At 45.4% G+C, this 26,924-nt stretch overlaps 1 protein-coding gene across 2 annotated transcripts in view; it reads left to right on the top strand.

Moving 5' to 3' along the window:
• Positions 1-26,924, top strand: part of APBA2 (amyloid beta precursor protein binding family A member 2) — a 238,780-nt gene that overhangs the window by 86,156 nt on the left and 125,700 nt on the right. For both annotated transcript variants that reach the window (XM_064570021.1, XM_054513367.2), the window contains one exon: positions 24,748-24,801. The gene's annotated coding sequence lies outside the window, so the exon portion shown is untranslated. The remainder of the gene's footprint in view (positions 1-24,747; positions 24,802-26,924) is intronic.

The following is a 26,924-nucleotide window of genomic DNA, read 5'->3' as shown; positions in this document are numbered from 1 at the left end:
AATTTCCTGGTTGACCCATTCATTTTTTAATAGGATTCTCTTTAGCCTCCATGTATTTGAGTTCTTTCCAACTTTCCTCTTGTGATTGAGTTACAGTTTCAAAGCATTGTGGTCTGAAAATATGCAGGGAATGATCCCAGGCTTTTGGTACCGGTTGAGACCTGGTTTATGACCTAGGATGTGATCTATTCTGGAGAATGTTCCATGGGCACTAGAGAAGAATGTGTATTCTTTTGCTTTGGGATGGAATCTTCTTAATATATCTGTGAAGTCCATTTGGTCCAGTGTGTCATTTAAAGTCTTTATTTCCTTGTTGATCTTTTGCTTAGATGACCTGTCCATTTCAGTGAGGGGGTTGTTAAAGTCCCCCAGTATTATTGTATTGTTGTCAATGTGTTTCTTTGCTTTTGTTATTAAATGCCTTATATTATTGGCTGCTCCCATGTTATGGGCATAGATATTTACAATTGTTAGATCTTCTTGTTGGATAGACCCTTTAAGTAGGATTTAGTGTCCTTCCTCATCTCTTATTATAGTCTTTGGTTTAAAATCTAATTTGTCTGATATAAAGATTGCCACCCCAGCTTTCTTTTGGTGTCCATTAGCATGGTAAATGGTTTTCCACCCCCTCACTTTCAATCTGGGGGTATCTTTGGGTCTAAAATGAGTCTCTTGCAGACAGCATATCTGGGTCTTGTTTTTTAATCCAATCTGATAGCCTGTGTCTTTTGATTGGGGCATTTAGCCCATTTACATTCAGGGTAACTATTGAAAGATATGAATTTTGCCATTGTATTGCCTGTAAGGTGACTGTTACTGTATATTGTCTGTGTACCTTTTTGGTCTATGTTGCTTTTAGGCTCTCTCTTTGCTTAGAGGACCCCTTTCAATATTTCTTGTAGGGCTGGTTTCATGGTTGCAAATTCCTTTAGTTTTTGTTTGTCTTCTTTTTATCTCTCCTTCTATTTTCAATGACAGCCTAGCTGGATATAGTATTCTTGGCTGCATATTTTTCTCATTTAGTGCTCTGAATATATCAGGCCAGTCCTTTCTGGCCTGCCAGGTCTCTATTGATAGGCCTGTTGCCACTCTAATGATTCTACCATTGTAGGTTACAGATCTCTTCTCCCGAGCTGCTTTCAGGATTTTCTCTTTATCTCTGAGACTCGTAAGTTTTACTATTAGATGTTGGGGTGTTGACCTATTTTTATTCATTTTGAGAGGGGTGTGCTTCCTGGATTTTGATGCCTGTTTCCTTCCTCAAATTAGGGAAGCTCTCTGCTATAATTTTAGCATCCCATTGGCCATATTTATAACCTGTATTGTTATACTGCCATATTTATGACATGTATTGTCAGGACTGCCGCCATGAACCTGGGTGTTTAAATATCTCTTTGAGACCCTGCTTTCAATTCTTTTGGGTATATACTCAGAAGTGGGATTGCTGGATCATATGGTAATTCTATTTTTAATATTTTGAGGAATTGCCATATTATCTGTCCTTTTCTTTTCCTTACAAAATATCTATTGAAGATTCTGGGATATTTGACCTATAGAGTGTCCCACAGTTTTATTTTGGATGAGGCAATTAACTATGTTCCTTCATCTTCTTTCTTTTTTTTTTTTTAAGATTTTATTTATTTATTTGACAGAGAAAGACACAGTGAGAGAGGGAACACAAGCAGGGGGAGTGGGAGAGGGAGAAGCAGACTCCCTGCCGAGCAGGGAGCCCGATGTGGGACTCGATCCAGGGACTCCAGGATCATGACCTGAGCCGAAGGCAGTCGCTTAACCAACTGAGCCACCCAGGCGCCCCCTTCATCTTCTTTCTTCTGCTCATTGGCAGCTGGATTCAGTGCCTATGTCAGACTTAGATTTTACCTCTTCGACAAGGTTAGGGGAAGCACATAATGTCTGTGAGCGTAGCAACTGTTGGTGCTCAACACCACTGTTACAGGATGATTTATAGCTTCCTAAAATCCATATGTTGATGTCCTAACCCTTGGTTTCTCAGAATGTGGCTTTATTTGGATGAACAGTCTTTACAGAGGTAATCAAGGGTGAGCCCCAAATCCAATACGACAGTGTCCTTAAAAGAAGAAGAAATTTGGACACAGACATATACAGAAGGAAGATGATGTGAAGATACAAGAATGCCATATGAGGATGAAGATGGCCATCTTCAAGCCAAGGAGAGAGGCCTGGAGCAAATCTTTCCCTCACGGCCTTCAGAAGGAACCAGCCCTGCCAGCACCTTGATCTCAGACTTTTAGCCTCCAGAACTGTAAGGCAATACATTTCTGTTGTTTAAGCCACTTAGTTTTTGGTACTTTGTTATGGCAGCTCCAGCAAACTAATATAGTCACTGGTTCTTATGTCAGTGCCTTGCTGGTCATTTTGGTTTTCTGATGCTTGCGTTCCAGTAGGTCACGAAGACCTCATGGGATGGAAATCCTCATGTCTTTGCATTTTGGTATCAGTTTGCTTATGCCTTCATACTTGAAAGGCAGTTTTTCCTGGATAGTAGATCCTTGGGTATCGTAAACATTCTGGAGGTAATTAATCATAGTTGTCAAAAAGTCTGATAATTAGGGTGTCTAGGTGGCTCAGTCAGTTAAGTGTATGCTTTTATCTCAGGTCATGATATCGGGAGTCCTGGGATCGAGCCCCACATCGGGCTCCCTGCTCAGCGGGGAGTCTGCTTCTCCCTCTTCCTCTGCTGCTCACCCTGCTTCTGCTCTCTCACTCTCTCTCAAATAAATAAAATACAATCTTTAAAAAAAAGTCTGATAATTATCTAATTTAGTTTCTCTTATGTGTCCTCTTTTATTTTTATATGCTCAATGGATATTTTTTCTGTGTGTGTGTGTGTGTGTAGTAATTTTATTAGAGTATATCTTGATGTTGGTCATGCTGGATCAGCATTCTCAAGTACATGGTGGGCTTTCTCAATATGTAATTTCACTTTTTTAAAAGATTTTTTATTTTTTTTGAGAGCAAGAACAGAGCAAGAGAGAGCATGAGCGGTGGAGAGGAGCAGAGGGAGAGGGAGAAGCATGTTCCCTGCTGAGCAGGGAGCCCCATGTGGGGTTCGATCCCAGGACTCTGGGATCATGACCTGAGCTGGAGGGAAATGCTTGACTGATTGAGCCACCTAGGCACCCCACTCTTTGTTTTAAATTCCAAGAAAGTTTCCAATATTTGTGTTTTTTTTCCCTTGTTTTAGTTTTTTTCTTCATGAACTCCTGTTGTGGATGTGCTAGATCTTCTTTGCTTGTCTTCGGTAGCTGTCGCTTGCTCTGGAATTCTTTTTTACCTCATTTTTGGCTTTTAACACTTTCTTCCTCTTCATCTTCTATTTTGTTATGGAATTTTCTGTTCTGTTTATTTGTTCTTGCATTCCTTCTAGTTTAGTCTTAGTTTCTGAAATAATTGCTTTCTTTTAAGAGTGAAAACATGTCTAATTCTTTCTTGAGCCCTGACATCTGATTTCTGAGTATTTCTAATTTTGATTCATATTGTTTCATGTTTTTTCTTAATTTCTTTCAGTTCAGTTTGGAACAAAGTTTATGTTTTTGATCTGTGTGGCATATATTTTTGGCATGCTTTTATTGCCTGAAGGGATGTTATTTTGCTCCTCGTTCTCTCCCCCTCACTTCTTTTTTCTTATCAGGCTCTCATGTAATGGTATTTGATCATGATTTTGTTGTGGTGGTTGTTCTTTTTAATGTGAAATTAGTTTTCCAGAACTAAGGAAGTAATCAAGGAGATGTGGTTCAGGAGAGCTTTTCTATGCACATACAGCTTTGTCTTCTGTTATTTATGTGCAGTGTTACATAAAAGTATGACTTCCTGAGACTCACTATTTCCTTTCCCCACTTGTACCTGGACCTTCTCTTTTCTTCATCTCTGCGGTCTCTGTCCTGTTTAATTTTGATGCCACTCCCAGTGGGCGTCCTCCATGTGGGTCCTGAGTTGGAAGGGAGCCCTGGTTGCCTTTTGGAGAGCTCAGAGCACCTTGGTACCCACTGTGAACTCTTTATCCCTCTACTGCTGTGGACAAACACCCTTCCCAGATTCTCTGTTGGGTTTCCCTGTGAATGTCTGTTGGCTCTTCCCAGGCTCCCCTGTTGTCAGGTTTCTTAGACACCCTGCTGCTTTACTGGTTGCTTCTGCTGATGTCCAGACCCACACAGGTCTTGAGGCTGTTGGTAGTCTGTTCCCACCTGCTTGTATTTTGGGGTTTGTAGGGAAACATTGTCACCTAGTTGTGTTGTAAATGTTGTCTGTGGTTTTGGGGTTTTAATCTACAGTTGCTACATTTGTTTTATGTGGGCATTTCAGGCAATTTCAAAACCATGCTGCCGACAACACTGCCACCTTTCCATGCCCTGCTTCTAGATCTTGCTTATTGCCTGGGCTCTTGATATGATTCCGCTGAATATCTGAGCCCTTAGAGCACATCTTTTCTTTTCTGTGGTTCTGCCAATGCACTAGTTCAGATCCAAACAGCACCAGAAGGTAAATTTGGAAGGGAAGCGTGGCCCTCAGTTGCTGGTGGGAGAACACCTTGTGGGGGGCAAGATCCTGCAACTTTCCTTTATTTGTGTCACAGAGAAATATGATTTGGGCAAAAAAAAAAAAAAAAGCAGGGGGAGAAGAGTTAGCAAGATTTATGTCTACGTGGAGTGTGCGGTTCAGATGCCAAATGGCCAGTTTAGACACCATAGCAAAGGAGAGGCTGTGATGGGATGCTGGGGGGCAGGGGCCCTGGGAATCTCGTCTACCCTTGTTCTAGCCAATCCCATGAATTCCTAGAGGTAACCTTGGTGAGTGGTGGTGTGGACTCCCCTGTCACCAGGCACTGCCATGTGGCTCTGGGCAGTGCTGAATGTCTTCTTCAGCAGGTCGGTTGGGTGGGTGAATGACCCACCTGAGACCTTACTCTCCTGGTGGCGGCCATCCTGAGGACTATTATTTTCTGGTTGGCCCCTTTCATTAGGTCTTTATCTCCAACAGACTTTCACATATGAGTTGGAAATAGACACAGAGAGCTACAGAGTGGCCCCCTATTAGTCGGCCATGGCTGCTCTCACAAAGTACCACAGACCAGGGGGCTTGAACAACAGAAATGTATTGTCGTACGGTTCTGGAGGCTGGACGTCTAAGAACTTCGTGCAGTAAAGGAGCATCGGATACGGGGGAGGTCTGCATGGGATGGAGTTTGGTCAACATGGGTGCTGCGGGGTGAACTCCTGACAGTTCCTCACAGACCTGGGGGCTAGATTGGGTCTGAAGCATGAATGGAGAGTGGTGACTGGGACCAGGGAGTGTCTGCTGGTCGAGGAGGTGGGCACCTGTCACCTGTGTGGGTCTGAGCCCAGCTGTTGGTGACTCCATGTTGGCCTTGGAACACAGGTAGCCTAGTAGTAGAGCAGTGACCAAGGATGAGCGTGTGTTTGTGTGCACACGGGCACATGTGTTCACACACACATGTAGTGGTGACAGGCAAAAGAAATAAGACAAGGTCATTTAAGCTTGGGTTCTGTCCTAGGGAATGGGAAAACTTGGAAGGTTTGTGTACCTAGGCGTCGTATGGTAAGATTGATTTTAGGAAAGTGTCTGGAGAGCTGTGGTATTCATATCGAATCTACCTATGTTCTGATTAGTTCTGATGAGGCCTGATGAGTGGATGGATAGCCCCCTGGTGCTCCCTTAGATGGTTCTGATTATACCAAGTCAGTCCTGACTGGCAAGCTGGACCAGATAGAATCAAAGCAGATTTTTAGTCAGTAAAGCAATTTTGACTTCGTTTAAAAAATAAAAAGGAAATAACTGAATATTCTTGGTGGGCCCTGAGTGTAGAGACAGAAGGAAACACAGAGTAGGGTTTGAAACTAGTAGTACTAATAATAACAGTGATCAGAAAATGTGTCTCTGGGGATTACTTTCAAAACCACTGGCATGTGCGTTTGTGGTTGTTTCATACCAGGCTGTCCAAAAAGGGATTTCAGTGGGGAGTCCAGAGAAGGAGGGTGACCCCTGGTTTACACACCACCCAATGGGTAGATTTCCCATGTGACTGAAATGAAAAGACTAAAAATGGAAAGGAATGAACAGAGCCAGAGCTTACAAAATTCCAGGTGGGGACGGTGATGAACGCCAGTCTGAATCATTTTGTAGTTCCTGGAATGTTCCCACGTAGGTGTCTAAGCCAGAATCGGAGAGAGTGCCGCACTTCCTCACAAATCCTGTCTGAGGTGTTGCGTCTGCCAAGGAAACACCAGCATCTCTCAAGTGAGGCAAGAGTTGAGGAACCTCCTGACGGCCTGCCCAACTTTGAAAATTCGTGTGTCTCAGAAACGCACTAGAGCTTTTCCCTGCTTGTTCGAGTTGAAATGTGATTTTTGAGACTAGGTGACTTTGCCTCTTGTCTCTTCTCACGTTTTCCTGTATGTGGCAGAATAATATGAAACCCTTCCCATTATTCTGCAAAAATCAGAACCATCCAATGCACACTACCCAGCCTGGTATGAAACAACCACAAACGCACATGCCAGTGGTTTTGAAAGTAATCCCCAGAGACACATTTTCTGATCCCTGTTATTATTAGCACTACTAGTAGTTTTTTTTTTTTTAGCACATAACTTTTTTTTTTTTTTTTAAAGATTTATTTATTTATTTGAGAGAGTGAGAATGAGAGAGAGAGAGTACATGAGAGGGGGGAGGGTCAGAGGGAGAAGCAGGCTCCCCGCCGAGCAGGGAGCCCGATGCGGCACTCGATCCGGGGACTCCAGGATCATGACCTGAGCCGAAGGCAGTCGCTTAACCGACTGAGCCACCCAGGCGCCCAGCACTACTAGTAGTTTTAAAGGAACATTTTGGAAGCACATTTCGCTTTTTCTGTGTAGCAAAGTCCAAGCCTACAGCTTGTCGTATTTAAAGTATCTTGTAAAATCCATCCTAATGTCTTGTAATTCGCAGTCGTCAGGAAGCCTACGTGCAGAAAACTTCATACAGGATGGGGGAGAGAGAGAATGCCCTAACCTCAGTGGGGAAATGCCAAGAGTAGGTCTGACCTAGTAACTTAAGTATTGGCTGTTGAGGAAGTGAAAAAGAGGGGCTTGGAAAGTGCATGAGGTCAGAGGTTCTTCTTCTGGGAGAGGGATACATCTTGGGAAGCACAGTGCCTCCTGGAAGTGTAAAAGGAAGAAGGAATCAGCTGGAGGTAAGGAATTTAGTGAAACAACAAAGCATCAAGGAATGAAACTGAGAAAGACCAAAGAGTAGAGGGGAAGAGGGGGCAGAGGAGGAGGAGGGAAGGTAGGGAAGGAGGAGGAGAGGAGGGGGAGGAGAGGAGGAAGAGGGAGGGGGGAGGAGAAGGAGGAAGAGAGGGAGAGGGGAGGGAAGAGGAAAGGAGGGAGAGGGAAGGAGGGAGAGAAGGAAAACCTCTATTATTTATTAAAGAAACTATACTTCAGAGTTGTAAGAAATGAGGATTATATAACTAAGCCAAGTTCTTTTTTTTTTTTTTTTTTAAAGATTTTATTTATTTGAAAGAGAGAGACAGCAAGAGAGGGAACACAAGCAGGGGGAATGGGAGAGGGAGAAGCAGGCTTCCCACTGAGCAGGGAGCTCGATGCGGGGCTCGATGCGGGGCTCGATGCCAGGACCCTGGGATCATGACCTGAGCGAAGGCAGACGCTTAACGACTGAGCCACCCAGGTGCCCCTAAGCCAGGTTCTTAAGCAAGCCACACAAATCCCTCTTACTTCCTGCACCCAACTCCCTCCCCCGCCCAGCCCATCTCCTGCTTTTGCTGGTCCAGGCAAACTGGAGAGACTAAGGAAAATAAATAAAAATTTAAACAAACCTAGAATCCATACAATGTTACTGTAAGGAAAAAAAAAAGAAATGAGTCACAAAATATTTAGGCATATGAAGAGTCAAGAAGTAAAGAGACGAATGCAATATAATTAACAAGCAATTGCAAATGTTAAAAACACCATGAGTCAAGAAATGCAAAAAATTAGACTGGCAATGGATAAACATCAGGAGGATATGAAGTGGGAGTTTATAAAACTAAGGAAAGGAATTTTTCTTTCTTTTTTTTTTTCCCTAAGGAAAGGAATGGAAGAAAAAAATAAAGTTATCTCTGAAATGAGTAGTAAATTATAAGGTGTCCAAGGGGACAGGAAGTTGCCACTGAAAGTACAGTAAGCAGAGAAATGAATAGAATCAAGAAAATGACACAAATAAAGAAAGAGATGGAATACTGACAGTTGGAAAAAGATCCAGCATACCTATAGTTGGAGACCCTGAGGAAGAAAAGAGAAGCAATGGAACAGAACTAAAATTAAAGCTGTAATTCAAGAAAAAATTCCTGAAACAAAATATCTGAATCTGCTTGGAAATACAGCTGGCCTTTGAACCACATGGGTTTGAACTGCATGGGTCCGTTTCTTTGTGGACTTTTTTTTTTTTTTTAAGAGAAGTACAGTACAGTACTATAAATATTAAAATTTAAAATTTTAACATTTTCTTTTCTCTACTATGTTGTAAGAATACAGTAGATAATACAGAGAATGTACAGAATATGTGTTAATCTAAACTGCTTATGTTATCATAAGGCTTTCCATCAGCAGTAGGCTGTTAGTCGTTTAGTTTTTGGGGAGTTAGACGCTGCATGTGGATTTTTAGCTGTGTGGGGATCGGCACCCCTAATCTCCGCATTGTTCAGGGACCACCTGTAGTCTGCTATCATTCTGAGAATGGTCAACTCAAAATTTTGCTCTAAAGCTATTAGACTTTAAAGATACATGTACCGTAAATATAAATAAAGATAAATGTGCCATCAGCTGGGCCTCCAGGCAAAACGAACAAGTAACACGACATTTTCAAGAAACTCAAGGAAGAAAATATGAGCTAAGGGTTTTATATCCAGTCAACTGTCCTTGAAGCATCAAGGTTTTAGAAAAATAGTTAAAAGATGAAAGAAGTAGAAGAATACTGTACCCACCAGCCCTATTTAAAGAATCTACCAGAATCTGTGGTGTGCTGGGGGTGGTAGAAGCGGTCTGCCCTGGATGCAGGCAATAGGAGTTGCTTCATCTGCAGATAATTTAAAAGCAATGACAAAACTGACTAAAAGCTGGGCAGCTTTTTATTATCACCATGTTCCAGCACTGTTAAAGAATGTCAGTTGAGAAATGCCCCTCCTGAAAAAAAAAAATCTCTTTTTGGTCTAATGTCTAAGCAATTTTTCCTGTTACTGGCATTTTAGTAATGTGCACAGGCTTCAAATGAGCACATCCGTGTTAGTTATGGTTTAATAAACATTGCTTTCTACATGGCACTGAATTTAGAGAACTCCCCCTTAGTCATGCTCTGACATGCGTAGACTCAGGTACGCATGGATATTTTGAGAGTTAAGTTATAACCATTCAGAATCACTCAAGTTCCTTTCATGTACAGGCTTCTCCTGTGGGACTAGATATTCCTGCATTTAAATAGTAGATTTAGAAATAAACAATACTAGCACAGTAATAGTGAAGACAAAGAAACAGAATTCGAGTTTCTTCAATTCTGTCATTTTGTGTGACCATGTGGCATCTTTATTTTGTGTTTAAAGTTGAAACAGTAAAACAGAGCATAAACTGTGAAGTGTAATACTTTCGTTTGTTAGCAAAATAGTTGACACAGGAAATACTGTACTGAATTTGAATTGTAAAATGGAAATTAAAAAAAACTGTTATAAGTTAGAGATCAAGTCAAGCAAATAATGACCATTACTAGTTATTATTTGATAACTCCTACAAATATTTTTGTCGTATCGAGGGTGGAGGTGTTAAAAACGACCCCACTCTGGGTGTCAAATATATGTATGCCATGCAGTAGAGGACAGATTTCACTCAGTGAAAAGATGTTTGGGGCAACTTTGGCAAAAGGACTGGTAGTGGGTATTAATACGGTTTTTAATTGCATATGTAACTACTAAAAGGTAGGGGTAGATGTGGAAGAGTAGATATAAATGTATGTAAATTGACAAAATGGAAATAATCAGTAACAGTAATAGGTGAACGAGGGAGAAGGAAAGAAGAAAGTAGAATAAGCTCATGGATTGTCCTGCAGGTAGGAAAGTCAAAATACAGACTTTCCTAAATACCCAAAGTAGGGGAAAAACCTAAGGGAATGAAGAAAATAGACTACAAAGTGAAATACACATGGTAACTACAACACACAAAAAAATGACGGAGCTGAAATTGAACACACCAGCCACACTGAGAAATTGAAGTGGATTTTTAAAAAAATCTATTTAAAGAGTATTTACATATTTATTTATTTTTGATTCTACTTATGAGTTTATTAGCACATCTTTTTTTTTAAAGTTTCAATTTAAACTCCAGTTAGTTAACATACAGTGTAATATTAGTTTCAGGTGTACATATAGTGATTCAGCACTTCCATACATCACTCGGTGCTCATCACAACAAATGCCCTCCTTACTCCCCATCACCTAGTTAACCCATCCCCCCACCGACTTCCCCTCTGGTAACCATCAGTTTGTTCTCTGTAGTTAAGAGTCCGTTTCTTGGTTTGCCTCTGTCTCTCTCTTTTATCCCCTTTGCTCATATGTTTTGTTTCTTAAATTCCACATAAGTCAGTCAGATGGTATTTGTCTTTATCTGACTGACTTATTTCACTTAGCATAATACTCTCTAGCTCCATCCACGTTACTGCAAATAGCAAGATTTTATTCTTTTTGATGCCTGAGTACCACCTCTTCTTTATCCATTCATCAGTTGATGGACATTTGGGCTCTTTCCATAATTTGGCTATTGTTGATAATGCTGCTATAAATATCGGGGTGCATGTATCCCTTCAGACTAGTATTTTTGTATCTTTTGGGTGAATACCTGGTAGTGTAATTGCTGGATCAGAGGGCAGATCTATTTTTAACTTTTTGAGGAACCACCATACTGTTTTCCAGAGTGGCTGCACCAGCTTGGCCTTCCCACCAACAGTGCAAGAGGGTTCCCCTTTCTCTGTATCCTCACCAACACCTGTTGTTTCTTGTGGTTTTGATTTAGCCATTTTGACTTATATGAGGTGATATCTCATTGTAGTTTTGATTGGCATTTCCCTGATGGTATGTGATGATGAGCATCTTTTCATGTGTCTGTTGGCCATCTGGAAGTCTTATTTGGAGAAATATCTTTTCATGTTTTCTGCCCATTTTTTAACTGGATTACTTGTTTTTTTGCATGTTGAGTTTTATAAGTTCTTTATATATTTTGGATACCAACCCTTTATCAGATATGTCATTTGCAAATGTTTTCTCGCATTCAGTAGGGTACCTTTCAGTTTTGTTGATCGTTTCCTTCGCTGTGTAAGTAGATTTAATCCACCGAATAAAAGACTTTCAGATTGGTTCACACAGTGGTGCCCAGCTCTGCTGTTTAAGAAAGTCATGCCTAAAACAAAGTAATTACAAAGGCTGGAAAGGATGGGAGGGTGTACAGAAACAAAGCCAGTAGAAAGAAAAAGAAATTAGGGGTTTTAATTCTGATTTCAACTGTGAAAATAAATTAAAGGAAACCTCATTAAAAATAATCTCAGGAAACAAACGGAGGGTTGCTGGAGTGGTAGGGGGTAGGAGGGATGGGGTGGCTAGGTGACAGACATTGGGGAGGGTATGTGCTATGGTGAGCGCTATGAATTGTGTAAGACTGATGAATCACATACCTGTACCTCTGAAACAAATAATACATTATATGTTTAAAAAAAAAAAAAGACAATAGCAGGGAAGGAAAAATGAAGGGGGGGAAATCGGAGGGGGAGACGAATCATGAGAGACTATGGACTCTGAGCAACAAACTGAAAGTTCTAGAGGGGAGGGGGGTGGGGGGATGGGTTAGCCTGGTGATGGGTATTAAAGAGGGCACGTTCTGCATGGAGCACTGAGTGTTATATGCAAACAATGAATCATGGAACACTACATCAAAAACCAATGATGTAATGTATGGTGATTAACATAACAGATTAAAATAAAAAAGAATTAAATTTATTAAAAAAAGTTAGAAATTTGATTCTAAGACCTCCTTTAGGTACACCTAATATATCTGATACATTTGCAATACTTAGTTCAAAACATTTTTCCCTTTAACATTGAGGAACCTCCTTGAAGCTGTGAAGCAGGAGATAGGGACAGAAGCATACTCATTCTGGAGACCATGACAGCCACTTGCTCTCCAAGATGTGTGAAGAAGACAAAGGACTATGCCCCCAACATACCAGACTTTGTACCATGATAATAGAGAATACAACTTTGTTTCCAGAATACATGGAACATTTGTGAAAGTTGACATGTATTAGGTTACAAAGAAAACTTCAGTAAGTTCTTGTAACATGGAAATGATTCAAACAAAGTTCTGTCATCACAATGCAATAAAACTAGAAGTTAACCATAAGATAAAAAACAAAAGGGCCTTTCAACTTGGAAAATCATAAGATTAAACTCTATAAATTCATCAATCTATGGGATGCACATAAAGCTGTGCCTTAAAATAAAAAAATAAATGAATGAATTAAACATCCAACTCAAAATGTTAGATAAAGCTACCAAATAATCAGAGTGAGAGCAGAATGGCAAATAAGAGTAAAGTTGGAAACTGAACACAGCCTAGGATTTTGACACAAGGCAGGACTTAATGCAGCATAACTGAGGTTTCATTCTCTTGTTCTCTGGGCTGGCAGAGTTACGTTACCTCCCTGGGCCTCAGTTTCCTCATCCATGAAGACACTTGACCTAACGGAAAACCCATCTCATGGTAATATAAACTTTTTCTCGTGTAGTTGGAACTCATGGTTTCAGGCAAGGCTTGATCTAGCAGCTTGACCTTGTTATCGTGGGTCCAATTTCTTTCTCACAACCCTCTCTTCTGTTATATCAGCTTCATCTCGAGGCTGGGTTAGTAAGAATATTCTGATTGTGTATATTTCTGCTTTGGCAGTAGAGGATTTATATTTGGTTCTCCCAGTAGTCCTGTCTTAAAGAACAGTCTTGAGAAAATAAATTGATAAGGTTGGACCTACAAAACAGCAAATTACTATGATAAAGTGAGACTAGCAAGAGGCCTCTGACAAGCACCGCCATCTGAAGGACACACTGATGATGTATTGAGAGCAAACTTCTTTACCAGGCTGCTTGGGAACATTGCATGCCTGTCTGGGGCCAGTATCCAGCCTCCCCATAGAACCAGAATGAGAGACCTCGGTAATCGACCGGCCTCAGTGATGAGTCCAGGTTGTAGTAATCATTAGGTAAAAATGAAATGCATCATTAAACCAAAGGTGGCCCTGTATGTGGTTAAGATCCTGACACCTCAAGGTCATGGGTTTATCGGAGTCAGAGGGAAGCTGGTAAAACAGCAAGTCATTGCGTGTCGCCCACCCACGTCTCCACTCTGCAAGCTGTCTGGAGATTCACTGGTATGGACCCTGGGGTGACCACGCTGCTTCCCACTTCCAGTGGGCTTGGGTTACCTGCCAGAGGTCTGAGGTTTGGTGGGTGTAAACATTTCTGCAGACATTTCCAGCCCAGCCACCATCTCCCTGTGTGTTTCCTTCAGCTCCTGCATGCGGAGGGATACGCAGGGCGATCCTTGCTTGAGGAGAGCCCTGTTTTGAAAGTGAAAATCATTTCCTTGCCTTTCTTTTCTAGATGAGAGGCTATTTATTGGTGGTGTATGTGTGGGGAGTAATTGGTTTCAGTGTTGACACGGATGACACTGTTAAGGATTCCTGTCTGATGCTCAGTTTGGGGGCCCATGCCTGGCAATTTTGGTTCCTTTCACCTTCTGCTGATACATTATTTTTGAGAGTCTTTTCTAGAAAACTTAAAAAATCCAAACTCACCTTTGACTTTTGTCATAGAGGCTGGTGTGTCATAGATATGGAAACCCCTTGGGTATGTGGTACTGTGAATTGGTGACCTCCAAGAGTATTACCTCAGGGACTCCCTCCCCGCCAGCAGCAAGTGAGGGAGCAAGCCAGGATGGGTTGGAAGGGCTGGGCCTGGGGGCAGCTCTGAGGAGGAAGTGGAGACAGATTCCTGTCTTCTGGGAAACCCGTGACTGGGGAGGGTGCAGGCCCAGGGAACGTGTAGGAAGGGTTTTTTTTTTTTTTTTATTGTTATGTTAGGGAAGGGGTTTCAGAGTAGTTCAGAGGGACTTTGTGATCCAAAGCACCCAAGTCATTCTGCAGCCAGCACCCCTGGGCCAGGGTCCTGCTGAGGTATAAGTGGTGCTAGGAGCCCCTTGACCTGCCCCAGGCCCCTGCGTCCCTCTGGGTTAGTGAGCTTTGTCTCTGAAAATGCCGCATCCTAGGAGGGCACCCAGACTCTCATGCTCTGGTGTGAGGTGCGCTGCCGGCTCTGAAAGAATATCTGCTGGGGACTGTGGAGGTGGCCTGGGTGGAGGTTCTGGAATCAGGGAGTGGGACCTTTCCTGTGTGCCGGGTGCTATGAATGCTGACCTGGGTCTGGGGTCCCCCCTCTGAGGGGCTCGACGTGGGCACTAAACAAGTACCTGATATGTTCCTTCTTGGGGCGCTGGGGGATGGATGGGAGAGAGAGTGGGGCCAGCCCCAGGGCAGCAGGAATTGAATGGCTTTATGACAAGAGTTGGCATGTATTTCTCACTGAGTACCTGCTGGTACCTCATGTCAGCCTCATGGCAATCCTGTGACGGAGGTTTATGGGAGACTTTTATTATCCCCATTTCACAGCAGAGGACACTGAGGCTCAGGATCACTGAGCTATTGAGTCCTGCACCAGCACTCATCCCTAGTTCCCCTGAGTTGGCCTCTGTCTTGATTTCCTCCCAGTGAGGGCTGAGTGTTGTCCTGAAGGCCAAGGAGGGACTGAGGGAGCTTTAGGATCCTGTGAGACCTGCTCTGTTTCTTTTTCCTTTTCAAATTTTATTTTTTTATTTATGAGAGAGAGAGCGCCCAAGCAGCGAGGTGCAGCAGAGGGAGAGGGAGAAGCAGACTCCTCGCTGAGCAGGGAAGCCAGACGGACGTGGATGTGGGAGGGATCCCAGGACCTTGGGATCATGGCCTGAGCCGAACACAGACACCTAACCGACTGAGCCACCCAGGCGCCCCCCTTCCCCCTCTTGCCTTCTCTGTGTCTGATGCAGGGCCCGAGTCTCAGAGCAGTGGGGGGAACATGCTGTGGTCACAGTTCCTAAGCAGAGGCGGGACCTGAAGTTGGGCCTTGGACTCAGAAGCCTGGCTGTCTCCCTGTCTCCTGCTGGCTCTGGCTGGGATGGATGCCGTGTGGCCCTGTGCTCTGCCGTCTCGGTAGCCGTCATCTCTGATGCTTTCCCCCCACACCACCAGCACGGCCCATGTTTCCCCTCACCCCTTCCTGTTCTCACCACGTCTTCTTCCTCCCTTTGTCGGCCGGGGCCAGCCACAGAGAGGCGAGGAATGAGAACAATCACAGGTGCATCCGAATTCTCAGTGGCCACTTCCCCAAGTCAGACTCAAAAGGACAGCACTAAAAGCATGGCTTGCACGCTCTGTCATCTCGACAGTGTTTTCTTTCCTTTCTTTTTTTTTTTTTTAGAAAGCAGGCAAGCATGGAATATATTAAGCGTTATTGTTGCTTCAGCTGTCACTTCATAGTGAGAAAAGTGGTTGTTTCAATTAAAATGGATTTTGGACATAGTTCTTTGAATGAGTAAATTGCAGAACATAGCACCAGTTGTGAGATGGTGGATTTAGGCTCTTAAAGAGGATTGACAATAAGTGGTCTGGAATAGTTCCAGTGGTTCTCTGGGAATCTTGATACAGATTGGGTCTGCCACATTTAACTGGTTCTCACTGCTTCTCCTGGATCAGTTGACCCTGACCAGCTCAATGACTTCCAAGGAATGTACATTTGCTTTATCTGGAACCTGAAGGAGAGAGGGAGACAGACAGACAGAGAGAGAGACGTGATGATGTCCAGATCCTGGCTTCTGGGCAACCCCGCCCTTCTCTGATGGCCTCAAGACCTGGGAGGAGCCGTTGAGGAGGAGGGCCACCCTGGGTGCTGCCAGACATCCCCCTCTCCCTGCCGGTCAGCGTCTCAGGCTCAGACACACACTCTCTTAGCCTAAAAGGACTCCCTGTTTTAAATATGTTAATAGAACAAATCCTTCTGCTTCCTCTTCTCCTGCCCACGTGGGGCTTTTCTATGTTCCTTATGCCCCTGAGGAGAGAAGCCATTCTCTGATCACCCAGAAGGATGAAGCCCCTTCCTATTATGTTTCCCTGTCTTCTACTATCCACTGTTTCCAACTGTTAACCTATGTGGACCTAACTCAAGTCTTTTGGATTAAATTTTTATTATAAAATATTCAACATACAAAAAGGTAACAAGAATTATGTGCTGAACACCTGTGTGCCACAACCCACTTAAAGTAGAGAATACTACTATGTCGGTTATCACCGTCTGTGTAACCAATTATGCCAAAACTCAGTCACATACCTCGTTATTACCTCACACATGGAGTCCGTGGGTCAGAATCTGGGAGCAGCTCGGCTGGATGATTCTGTCTCAGGGTCCACATGTGGGTGAGGGCCATAGTCATCTGAAGGCTTAACTGGGGCTGGAGGATCCACGTCCGAGATGACTTCATGTGGCTGTGGGCGGGAGACCTCAGTTCTTTTGCATGGAGCCTCTCCACAGTGCTGCTTGAGTGTCCTCACAACATGGCGGCAGCTTCCCGCAGAGTGAGTGATCCAAGAGAGAGTCTTGAGAACACTGCAGTGCCTTTTATGATCTAGTCTCCTTAGCCACACATCGTCACCTCTGCCTTACTCTGTTCACTAGACCCACGTTACTAAGCCCAGCCCACTTTCAAGGAGAGGGGAATTAGGCTCCACCTTTTGAAGGGAGTGGAAAAGAATCAGTGGACGTATTTTAAACCATCATCATTAACCAGTATAGCTGGGGCCCGTCCCTGACTGCATCCCCCTGTTTCCCACGCAGAGGTAACTACTATTAGAGTTTGGTGCGTGTTTTAATTTTCTGCATTAATCAATATACCTATGATTTCTGCATGTCTCTAAGCATTGTGTAAATGATATCAAATTGTATGTTTTTCTTTCTGTAGCTTGCCTTTGTTTTGCCTCACTTTATATCTGCCCGTTGCATCCATGTGAAAACATGTAGCTGTCCTTTATACCTTTTTGCTGCTGTGTGGCATTTCATTGTATCTGTTCTTCATTGGCAGGTGTTCAGATGGTTTCCAATTTCTTGCCGCTTCAGACAAGGCTGTTATGAATACCGGTGTGTGTGTCTCTATGTGACCATGAGCTAGATTTGATTAGAATACTTAGCAAGAATTGGAATCGCTGTGGGATAAATGTATGAATCTTTACATTTTCTAGAAGCGGCCGAGTTGTTTTCCCAAGTGGGTCTACTAATGAATGTTTCCACCAGCGGCGTGGGGGTTCCCCTTCCCCTTTTTTCCCTGATACCACTTGGTGTTGTCAGATGTTTTTAATTTTTGTTAGTCTGATTGGGTGAAAGTGGTCTCTATGGAGGGGGGGTGTCTTAATTTGCATTTCTCTGCCTGCCAGTAAGGTTGAACATCTTTTCATGTATTTATTTTCATATATTTATGTATATTTATTTTATGTATTGATTATTCTGTGAATACTGAATAATTATACAGTATAAAGGTGTAAAATATAAAGTATAATTATTCAGCAAAAGGTTCATACCTTTTGCTCCTTGTTTTGAATTTTCTTATCGATCATTTAATCCTTCATCTGATTTATATATTATAAATATCTTTCCCCATTTTTTCCGCCCAGTGAAATTTCTTGGGCCACACTGCCAGGATTAAGTCCCAGCTCCAGAACTTCCTTATTTTTTTTTTTTTAAGATTTTATTGATTTATATTTAGAGAGAGAGAGAGCACACCAGCAGGGGGAGGGGCAGAGGGAGAAGGACAAGCAGACTCCCCGCTGAGCAGGGAGCCCCACATGGGGCTCAATCCCAGGATGCTGGGATCATGACGTGAGCCGAAGGCAGATGTTTAACCACCTGAGCCACCCAGGTGCCCCCACCTCCAGAACTTCTTGTGTGGCCTCAGGCACACCACTTAATAACTTTTGTGTGCCTCAGTTTCCTCATCTCTAAAATGGGGGTGACAACAACCTTGCTACCTCACAGCACTGCTGTGAGGATTAAAAGGTGCACCTCTGTGAAATAGTTAGTGCCTGTCACAGTAAGCGTGACATGGGCCAGAAAGACCCTAATGTGCCCTGCATGGTCATATCAGACCGTGCACATGCATCATCACTTTGCCCAGAGCTTTCTTGAGCACCGTGTCCTCATTTGATAAGATTGGCAGGCACTGCTTCTCTCTGGCTCTCAGCCGTCTAGATGACCCTCCCTTCCGCATCCCTGAGCTGCCTGAAGAGAACATGAAATCCCCGCCTCCCTCCAGGGGACGCAGCGGGGAATTGGAAGGCAGCAGACTCCTCGCAGCAAAAATAGAAGCCTCATTTGCCTGGGAGAGAATAACAATGAGGTGAGCCTGGCAGATGCAGGCTTGGAAGGCTCCTCTGAACCCTCCCCTCCATCCCTGGGGTCGGCGCAGACCTGCCTGAGCCCGCCCCACCAGCCCTTCCTTTGCCCTTCACCCTTGTTTCTTAAGACACCACTTCTGGCTGTAACGGGGACAGTCCTGGCACCGTGTTCTGATTTTCATCCCTCAGCGTTGCACTGTCCTCTTGTTCCCCAGAGCCAGGTGAGAACTCCAAACAAACACAAGACTGGTTTAATATCAAGAATCATCAGAGAAATATGTCAGATGTTACAGTGTAAACACCTCGGCTAAGAAGAGCCCTGGGAGCCGTGATTCTGTCCACGGAGCGCTCAAGGACAGATCTATTGAGATTACAGCGTGGCTGGATCAGGGCACCTTTAATTTCAACCCCAACATTAATAAATTAGCTCAACACTGCTGTAAGGAACTCTCAGGTTCATTTGGTAGAGCCTCAGATGATTTTACATAAAAGCAAATGCAGAAAAAGTAAGTTGGCGATAGTGGACGTTAGAGCCAGTTTGGGTTCAAATTTTTAGGTTTTGAAATGGATCGAAATGATCCATGTCTCTACCCTCAAATCTGCCATTAGTGTGGCCTCATAGGCCCCATGGACAGGAAACAAATAATCACCTTCAAAGAACAGTCCCCATTCAGGAAACTAATCAGGGATAAATAGTCTCTGCATTGGAATCTGGAGCAGGGAGTGAGGGTCTTCCCCAACCAAGGAGTTTGGTGGTAGAATGTGACGCTTCCTCTGTGGCTGGTCACCTCCAGACTTTGAAAGATAAGCTTCCAAGAATGGAGAGTTTTGACCATTTCATTAGTAGTGATTTGTGTGTTTCTCGTAATAATGATGTATTTTTAATAGCGTTTTTAGAAGTGCCCTTCTCAAACGAAACAGTTTTTGAAACTTTGAGACCTTTGAAGATGGATTTTTAAATCCAGTTTGTTCCCAAAACATTTGCTCAAATGAAAGTTTCACGGTTTGAGCTCTTTATTCTAAAGATGCAGCTTTCTTCCCAGAAGGAGAAGAATAATACATACTGGTGTTTATAAATAGAGTTATTAGTGTTTGAAGACTTTACCCAGCTAGCGAGGGGACTGAGTTTTTCAGAATTTTAAGATTTTTACTTGTAAACAGCCCATTGGTGTCCACTCAAGCTGGAAGATCCCCCAACTTTCCCATCACTGCTCCCCTGGCCCCTTCCCCCATAACCTGGGCTGCATCCTTTCTGTTTATATGGCTCTGAGGACCTGGAGCCCCTCTCTGAGCCCAACCCCCGTTTCCCCACTATAGTTGGTCTGTGACCAGTACTCGAAATGTTTCCTAAGGGCCCTCTTTCTTTCCCTTGGAATGACCCTGCTGTGCCCAACTGAGCACTGTCCCGGTGAGTCCTTCCCATCAGGAAACAGCAGAACCCCTGCCCCAGCCCCACGGTAAACCTGGGGGAGCATCCACACCCCCACAAAATCCTACTGTGCGGTTCCAGCCATACCTGTGGGGACGCTGGGCTACTCATGCTGCATCCCCCAGGGGCAGCTTGGTGGAGCTATAGTACCAGGTCCCAGGAGGCCTTTTCCTGCGGCAGCTTCTCTGCCAGATGCTGACCTCTGCTGGCTGCCTGTTCCCCTCTGGGAGGCAGCGCAGTGCAGATGAGCTCCATGGCCCCCTGGGCTGGCCCATGAAGGCCACGGGAGTGTGAACTCCTATTCCAAGCTCTCCATCATGCAGAGGTACTGACAGCCCCATGAGCGCCTGGCTTTCGGTGCCGGCTGCAGCCACTGGGCTGGTACTAGAAAGAACCACGCCCGAGCTGGGTACAGGGTGCAGCTGATGCGCCCTGCCTTTGATGCAGCCTGAGCTTTCTCCCCCATCATTCTGGCCATGGTGCTCTGAGCAGACCCTTCCCAGCCCTGTCCCAGACCCTCTGCTCAGTGTGGCCCGAGTCTTCCATCGGCAAGCATTTCACTGAATCTGGGTCCTTATTGCTCATCAAATTCTACTTATTCTACGATCCAGCCACAGCCCCAAACCCATGTGCCCAGGGCCCAGCCTCTTATAAAGGACAGGGTTGCCTATTTGCTTCCAGGAAACGTGCTTCCGCCATGCAGGTCCCTGGCCACTTGGTTAGCATGTGAGATCAGCCTTCTGGCCTCCAGGCACACTTCCTGCCTCGGCCCTGGACACGTCCACCTCTGTCTGCCTCTGTGCCAGGCTTCCTCCCAGGGCAGCTTCCAGGCCTGGGAGCCCATCTGACTGTGAGTGTTGCCTTCACTTTGCCAAGAAAAAGTGCTTATAAAGTCTGGTTGTGACCTGCGTGTCCCCTGGCCCAGCACCGTCCCTGCTGTAGGGCCCGTCTCTCCGGCTCTGGGTGGAGGCTTGCTTGAGCTGCTCTCTCAGGGCCCGTGGAAGTTCTCTTCGCCTCAGGGGCTTCCTGCCTCGGGGGCCCCCTCCCCAACCATGCGGGCCGCTAGTGGGCCCCGAGGATGGCTTGTGGAGTTGGGGCCTCCCACCGCCTCCCCTGGCCTAATATCAAAGGTGAGCAGCAGATTTATGAACCGTCCACTCGAAGCCATGTTTCGGATTTCTGTTTGCCTCCCAAGAGCCTTTCAAAGGCTCGGTGTGATCAGAGCTCCAGTTGATTGCCAGAGATGTGCATGTCCAATAACAGAGAACCGACAGCGGCGGTTGTGGTGGGCATCCTGTGAGAAAGTTAATTAATCCTGACACCGAGTACCAACCGCCTGCCTCGGCAACAGTAGTCGTAGGAGAACCGAGCCACATGGTATTTTCAAGTCAGGCAGCTGGAGGGCTGTTTATTGGCAGTGTTCTCTGTGCCTGAGTTCTGCTGTGGATTCAGTGGCCCAGGCGAGGGCCCACCTTCCCTTCTGTACTGGTTCCAAGGGCCTGGGGTCTCTGGACCCCGGAGAATCCAGTCGTCAGCATGCGGACAGAAGGAGCCTTCGTGGAATCTCCCAGGTTCCTATGGCTTTGTATTTCCCGCCTCCCCTGGCAAGCTGGAATACAGGATAAGCCACCCTCCTACTCCCCCCAAATAACTTGTGGGTGGGACAGCAACTTGGAAAGTGGAGTGTTTACATCTTATGGGGAGACCTGTGGACTTCATTGCCAGTCTGGGGCTTGATAAGGATGAGGAGATTATTCCAAAAATGGCTGTGCATTACCAGAAGAAGAGCAGGCTCTGGGATTTCTGCCCGATCACTAGTAGCCAAGAGAAACAGGGGAAGGGACCTGGCGGCCCTTGATGCCTCCAGAGAGGGTAGAAAGAGGATGGGGATGTGTGTTTGGTAGAAGTAGGAACGGCCAGGCCGTACACGGCCGAGAAGAGAAGACTGGGTTGTTCTGAAGTGTCGGTGATTCTCTGTGTTCATCTGGCTGCTGGAACGGGAGCAGGCTCTCCCTGGGTATCTCTGGCCAGGTGGGGGACTCAGGGCCAGCAGGGACCAGCTGACCCCCAAGGGCCTTCCCAGGGCTCTGCGCTCATGACTTTGTTGGTTTTTTGAAGGTGAACCGTCTGTCCAGAAACACAGTTCACTAAGAATAACACAACCCTGCTTTTGCCAACGCAAGCGAGGGACCCCGAGAGGGCGGGGAGAGGGCACTGCTGCATGGCCAAGAAAATTCATATTTTTCTTTGGAGGAAATGGAAAGTGGTGCTAGGTCCAAGTGGTAGGTGACCTTGCTATTGAGTTAAAATGCTGCTGGGGAAATTAGAGAAGACAAACATGAAAAGAATGCTAATGAGTAGTGGTGGACCAGAGCCCAGAGCCCTGATTCCTCCACCATCCACAAGGGGTACTTGTGTGATGCCTATAAATAGACGCTTAAAAACCGATTCTAAATTGAGTTAAGATGTGGGCCTGTTTCCTCCTATGGAAAAGCGTTATGTAAAGTGCACAGCTCTGCCCTTTTTTCCAAGGCAGCTTGAGGATTCTGTGTCTTTGTGGGGAATCTGTGTGGAGCTTCTGGGGGATGCTCAGGCTACAGATGAATGAGACTCTTGTCCTTTTGAGAGACTCGCAGGCTGAGGGCAGGCAGAGGAAGAACTGTGGCTCCTTCCTCCAGGTAGAGCAACGGGGCAAGCCTCACCTCCAAGGCCAGAAAGGCCAGCTGAGCCTGCAGACTAGCTCTGAGTTTCCCCGAGGTGCTTCTGGGATGGGAGGAAATGGGTGGGCACGTGGTCATTTCCATAGGCCCACCGTGGCTCTGGGCAATGCAGGTGGCTGTGGACCTGAGAAGGGGAGGTGAGAACATGGGGGACACGTGGGGAGAATTCTAGCCTGTGTTGGTAGTCCAGGGCTTCTGGGCTTTTCCCTGCAGTCCTCTTGGTCAAAATTGCCCAGAGCTGGAATAGGGGATTCTGGAAGAGGACAGAGGTCTTTCTCACTGACCTGCTTGGGTTTATAGAGCCAACTTGTAACAGAGTAAGGAATTGAGGCCCTGTCTTAGGACCACTAGGGAAGATGTTCTTGCCTCTGGACGCAGCATTTAGCGTGTGTACCAACCCTGACATCACTTTTTTTTGGAGGTCCTGGGATGGTGGGGCTTGGGGGTAAAGAAGGAAATACTGGTTGATGCTAATGGGTTCCCAGGCAGTGTTTTGGGGTATTTGTGGCATCCACCTTCCCAGCCACCTTTGAGATTGATCTTACTGTCCATGCTTGTGATGGACATGTGATGAAATGGGCCGATGGTGTAAAGGCATTGGAAAGGCAAGAGAAGCACCATACCTTTGGAAGAAATTGGACAACTGTGTGGATGCTGAGTTCCCCCTGAGCAGAGGCAAGCAGATTACAGATATACAAACGGCTTGGTCAGAATGAAAGCATCTTCAGCCTTCTAAGGGAGAGCCAATCCTTTTTTTAAATGTCTGGACTAGAGGCTTCTGCAGTGGGCCAGTTTGGGGTGGCAGGGAACTCCCCCAAATTCCCTGATTAAAACCCATGGTTAGAAATGTCTGTCTAGGGAAATGAGAGTGACTCTCATTAAAAGAAAGTCAACACTGGGTCCAGGTTAGACTTTTGTGATAAAGTAGAAGCCTTTGTCTGCCCGTGCCAAGAGCCAAGACCCTATTACCTTCCCCGAAGAATGATGTCATCCCTGTGACTTCAGACCCTGGGACCAGACTGAAGGTGAACTGTCCAGCCAGCACAGCTATTCATGAAATGCTCTTAGACCTTCTGTTCCCAGCTGATGTGGCCCCAGGGAGGAGGCTGCCATTGGTGTGGTTTTAAAAGGAACAAAGACATTCCTTTATAATGCCTTGTGTCTTTAGCCAAATTGGAGGGAGAAGAGCATTTTTTTTTTTTAATTTAAATTCCAGTATAGTTAACATACTGTTTTATATTGGGAAAAAGAGGAATTTGGATGTGATGTTTCAGACCAAGAAATCCCCCTCCTCTTGCACCACCCCAGGCTTCCCGCTCTCTGACCATCTGCTGCCCCCACCTTGAATTCCTGATCCAACCCAGGGCCTCACCTTGAGCCATGGAACATAGGATATATCAAACTTCGTCTTGAGCTTTCATCTGCAAAGCTTTCGCTGTCCAAGAGGAGTGTGAAACCTGATGGCCTCTTTTCTGTTCTCTTTGTGAACCCCCCCTTGCCTAGGAGGAAGGGTGAGGGCTGTGGACTTGGGCAGAGGAAATGCACGGTGGCCCGCTTTTCTTTCTCTTTGCTTTAATCTCTCTTCACCCCCCTCCAGCTCCCATAGGCACACCCACCTCCCTCTGAAAGTGTCCCAGAATACCGGCTCTGCACACTCGTGGGGTCAAGCTTTGTTGTGGGGAAATACATATTCATGAGGGCTTTGAGGCGCTTCATTAAAATGCGGATAGTCTCTCCTTCCAGAGTGATACACAAACCATTGCTTTATTTGCCCAACACGACGTTCTTAAGGCAATAATTATGTAAGGAATGGCTAACGAAACATTTTAATTATTTGTTTCTGGTAATTTGTGATCATCTCATTAGAATTATAATCGGGTCACTTTTACAGGTAATTCAAAACCTCTCACTCATTCAAATGTCTATGCTTGGAAGGGCTCTGTACGAACACCCGTGTCTTTTCGGAAACCCAAGTAACTTCCTCTATTTCCTTCTGTTTTATTCCAGAAAGATTTCGTCACCAGAAGGTTTTGGGGGCCATTACCAAACCACTTGTTTTCGGTAAGAAATATGAGGTCGCCTTGCATGGAGTGAGGTTTTGCTTCGGACATGTGTGAAATGGAATTGTTTTACTCGAGGGATGCTACATTTCAGGTGGAACTGGGCATTTGCCACAGTTCTTTATTTCCTGGGAAGCTGTGGATGTGTGATTCAGTGGTAGTCTGTGCACAGGGAGTGTGAGGCTGGGGCTTGATTCACAACCAAGGAGCCCGTGGGCACTGGGCTCTCTGTGGGGCACTAATGTTGCCTGGAATGGACCCTTCTTCCCGCCACCCCCAAAACAACAGCAACACCCCCCGCCGAGTCCCCTCCTCACTATACTAGTGCTTCTGGCACTTCTTTGTGTACCTCCTACCTCGATTCCAATTTATATCAAAAATAGCTAGATAAACACTATGTACAACCTTTCACTGTCAAACTCGGGCAACGTTGCGAGTCTAACTAGAAATGCACCCCCGTGAAATATCAGGACACTGAGAGGAAGAATCTAACTTGGATCAGAAAGAGCCCTCCTAAGCTGCTCAGGGATGAGGGACGGCCCATGTTGATGTTGCCCCGCGGGTGAAGCTAGGTTGTCCTGATCCCACTGGCCCACTTGGTTTGCTCTTGTCGGTAGGACCTACAGCAGCAGATTTGCACAGGTCTTTGTAGCCCACGTGCCCCCTGAGTGCCTGGTACATGGGACACTTGTGGGAGATATGTTCTGACTGAAGATGCGTAGGTGCTCTTTCTCCTGGACCAAAGATTCCCCAGTGGCTCCGTTGTGGGGACGCTGATGTAGGAGATGGGGTATGTTTGGAGAGCAGCGTGGAGAGAAGACTGTTGTTGGAGGTGAGGAAGCCGAGCCAGGAGTGGTCTCTGTGTCTTGATGCCAGAGCCGATCTGAGCTTCTGATGGATTCTGTGGGTTTTTATGCATCCATGGGAGGGAGCACTGCTGGGCTTGGATAGGGCAGCCCCGTGGTCAGCAATCCAGAGCGTCATATACAGGGGGGTGTAGTGGCTTGGGGACTTCCAAAGGAGAGGAAGATTTGGGGTATCCCGGTGGGGAAGCTCTGTGCCAATTCTGAGGATAAAGATGAAGACCAGCAGGGGCAGGGTTGGGACACTGGAGCATTAAGACCTGGGTCTCAAACCACTGTCTTGCCTCTGGGATGGTAGAAGGATGCAAGGACTGCTGTTTAGGGTTACTGAAAGAGCCTTCTTTTGTAAGTCAAGGCAGCTGCATTTATTTCAATTTCTAATGCAGCCTCTGTCCTTGGTGTAGGTAGCCACCCATGAGCCCTGTGTTGTGCACGGGTAGAATTCACCTCCCATCGTATTGGGGGGTGTTCTTGTCATAGATGTCCTGGATGGATTCTGCGGTGGCTTTGGGGGTCGGGAGGGGGGCACATTCATAAGACATTTAAGAGTTAGAATAATTGACCCCTATCCAAGGAAGCAGAGGGTGAAATGTCAGAGGAACTGCTTGACTTGTAATACGTTTGGGCATAAGAATAAATGAGCATTTTTCTGAACTTGACCTCAGTTGTTGGTCTTTAAAGTTTATGAATTTACTTCTGTGCTCTCAGCGAGGCCTTTTCCATCCCGAGGTCTTTTGATTTTAGACTCGTAAACATTTGTCAGCCTCAAATATAGGAGGTGCGTCACCTGCCCTCAGCTGTGACAATGCTGAAGAGTTTTGGGGGAGTCTGGGAAGGGAGGAGATTTCATGTGTAACTGGCAGCAAGGATAGCTTGTAAAGAGAGAGGTTCTTATGGGGAAGGGGTCTCATAAACTGCAGTGAAATTCTGTTCTTCTGGGAGCCCAAGTCAAAGAGCCAGTGTGGTCCGTCGGTCCTCGAGGAACTGTCCGCCGTGAAATTGGCTTCTTGAAGTTTATCTGAATGAAATTGGGGTTGTCATTGCCTTCTGATGGAGCCGCAGGGTAATTCTATGTGTGCCTCTAAGATATAAGGTATTTTTTTCTCCTGAGCCCAAAAAAGACCTAGTGGGATCTTTATGTATCCTGAAATCCTATTAGAGTATCAAAATCAGCTGCAATAGACAGGCCGTCTCGCTCTCTTTCAATTGCACTCACCCATCTGCGGTGTAATGGGACTGCCATTTAAGTGAATATGCTCAT

Source organism: Mirounga angustirostris, unplaced genomic scaffold (genome assembly GCF_029215605.1).
Source record: "Mirounga angustirostris isolate CCGP_5_RB_7025 unplaced genomic scaffold, mMirAng1.0.hap1 SCAF_9, whole genome shotgun sequence".
Taxonomy (NCBI): Eukaryota; Metazoa; Chordata; class Mammalia; order Carnivora; family Phocidae; genus Mirounga; species Mirounga angustirostris.
The sequence above is the reverse complement of the archived record's forward strand: the minus strand, read 5'-3'. Positions and strand labels throughout refer to the sequence as shown.